The sequence below is a fragment of the Apteryx rowi genome, unplaced genomic scaffold, assembly GCF_003343035.1.
Source record: "Apteryx rowi isolate R43461 unplaced genomic scaffold, aptRow1 scaffold_2, whole genome shotgun sequence".
In the NCBI taxonomy this organism is placed as follows: Eukaryota; Metazoa; Chordata; class Aves; order Apterygiformes; family Apterygidae; genus Apteryx; species Apteryx rowi.
Window position 1 is genome coordinate 25,888 of NW_020448307.1, and position 2,972 is coordinate 28,859.

Consider the following 2,972-nt stretch of genomic DNA (forward strand, 5'->3'; position numbering starts at 1 on the left):
GGCGGCCCCGGCGGCGGCCCGGCAGCGCGGGCGCCGCTCTGCCAGCGGCCGCAGCCGTCCCCGCGGTGCCTGCCCCTGGGAGCAGCTGGGCCGTCGCCAGCGGTGACGCACGGCTTTTCCTGTCGCTAATGGTCAGATCTGAAGTTTGGCTTTGAATCACAAACAGCTGCGGTTTAATTCAGCCAAACGGATCTTGGGCCACTGACTGGAAAGGCAAAAGGCCTCCGCTCCTCCCTGCTGTGCTCGCGTGTGCTCTGGCAAACCTGAGCCAGTACCAGCCAGCGGCAGCACCTGCCGCTTCCCCGGGAACAGCCTCCTTGCAGCTCTGCTCTAGCAGCAGTTGCCTCCTCAAAGGAAGTTTCTCCTTCTCAGCCTAGGGAGCAAACATTTTAAGAATCAAAAATTCTGTGCTCTTCAGACCAGCAACAAACAAAAAGCCTTAACCAAAAACGTACAGTCAGTGCACTTCTCAACGCTGAAATCTGTTTTCACATTAGAGGACAAAGGCCAGGGAACAAGCAGAAGTGAAAGACTGCACATTTTCTATGCTTTACTTTATAAACAGGGACAGCCAATGCAAAGCAAAAGTTGCAGCAGTGTTGACCAAATGCCAAAGTATGAAGTATGAGCACCTTCTAGGAAATTACACCAAAGGGCATTCCCAGGAAAGTGCCCCTCGTTGGCACATGTCAACACTTTTTACAAAATAAGTTTGTGTGTTTGTTCTCCCCAAAACAGGGGAAAACAGGGTTCTCCCGTGGTATCAGGGAGCTTCCTGCAATGAGACTCGGCTCAGACCAGTCACCCCCAACTAGAAGGGAAGTGTCGTTTGCCAGCTTGCAGGCCTTACAGAGCAGCTGCAGTGCACTGGTGCYGAGCCCTCCATTTGCAACTTTTGCTGCCTTGCACTGATCAGCTCCACTGCTTTTCGGTCGGGGTTGCCGCAGGGCCAGCCTGGTTCAGTGCCTCGAGCCCCCGCAGTCGGACACTGCTCCGTGGGGGTGCCTGTGGCTGGTGCCCAGAGCTGTGGGAGGCCAGGTTTCTTCCAGCTGGGGGGGGGGGGGGGGGGGTGCAGAGCATCCTTGAGAGGAGGCCTAAGGAGGTGACATGCTGGGAGGGAAGTGGGGCAGATTTCTGGAGGCCTCTGCAACTTGAAAGGATGTACCGTCACAAACTGGAGAAACTATGGGGCAAAGGGGTCCAGCTTGGCTTTTAGCCAGAGAGAAGCCTTGCAGACCTCCCCCCATGCCCTGTCACTGCTGCCTTGGCACCCACAGGCCGTTCGTGTGTGCGAATGTCAGCCATATATGAGGAATGCGGGCTGCTGCTAGAAGGGTTGCTCTGACCTTCACTCCTGCATAGGCCCATGGTGCTGCCTGACTCAGTCCCCATTGCACATACCCCCAAGAGCAGCTACCCTCTTTTGCTGCCTCTCTAGACTCAGCAATTACAATCTCTGTTCATTTCTCTGTGATGTGCTCTGGCAAATCTGAGGCAGTCCAAGGCTCACTGGGTGCTGCACGAGAGCCTGCCTGGTCAGTCTTTAGTGCAATTGCAGTTCCAGTAGGCTAGACCAGGAGTCAGCCTCGACTAGATTAAACAACACAGCAACATCTGAGGCAGGCTGTGCCCACGGATCAGAAGAGGTTTGGGCTGGCTCCAACTGTTTGCTTTGCTGTTGACTTTGAGAACTGGAGTTAGGAGAAAGTTTTGTGGTTAGATTAACATAACATTGTTTGCTTCCTTCTTCAAGGCATTGCACTTGAAGGCCTTTATTCATAGTCTTCTCTCCCATAAGTGGATTTCTGTGGCATCTGACACAAGTTACATGGTCAGACAGTTACATGTTCAGCTTGCCCAGCCAATCTTCCTTGGCAGCAGCCTCTTGGTTTGAGAAGGACTAGCGCTTTCCTCTGGAAAGGCCCCGCAGCTCTTGTAACCTACAGAGCCAGCCAGCTGCAGAGTGGTGCTCAGCAGCTCCCAGCCCGCACCCTGCGCTGTGGGCACAAGCCAGCACAGACAGAGCAGCACCRGCCCTTCCCCGTGCCTTGTCCCAACCCCCTGAGGATAGTCCTACCTGTCAGAAAAGGGACTGGGATTTACCAACCACTCCATTCTTAAATAACCTCCAAATTGCTGCCATTTGCCAGGGGTGGGCAGCATTCCCAAGAAAAAGGACTAGCCCAGGTGCTCCAAAAGGTTGCAGTTTTTAGCCAGTGGCTCGCTGCCTCCTACAGAGACTGCTTGCCGGCTTACACTGTACCAGATGCATTCATCAAGGCTTATATTTGCATCCCAGCTCCTCACARCTCTGAACATCAGTGGTCTGTAGAGAGCCCTCCTGAAAGAACCAACACCAGGACCCCCCCCCCCCGTACCTGCAGTGCCAGTTCTCTAGGCTGCAGTCTCCTCTGAATTTGCGCCATACAAATGGCATCAGCAAGGCTTCACAAAAAGGCACCAAGACTTGTAACTTTAAAAACAAAAACTTYTGCCACATGGGAGTGTCTCATCAGCCTATAAAGGCTGAAACAGCTGTTCTAAAGACTGTCAGTCACATGGGCTTCTATGCCCTGTGCTGTGTCAAGGAGGATCCTATCAAAGCCCTCAGCTGAGTGGGGCTATCTTCCATCCACCAGCCATTCAGATCAAGCGCATTGTATTTCCAAGCTCAAAACCACTCTATTATCTTGCCATCTCTCTCCTGGCACCCAGTTAGATTTCTGACTGCCTGTGAACACTCGATTGAGAGTCTAGTTTTCAAACCTTATTTTCAGCACTGAAACAGTTGTTTTTCTTTGGTTTTGCCCACATGCTTATGGAGAAGCTGGGGGGGCTAGAAGAGAGGAATCATGGCTACTTCGCAAATAGCAGTTGATGCACCTAATGCAAGTGTGTGTCATCCATCCATACCTTTGCCAGCAACTGGACTCAGGAGTGCTTGGTCTCCTCTTTTTTTTTTTTTTTTTTTT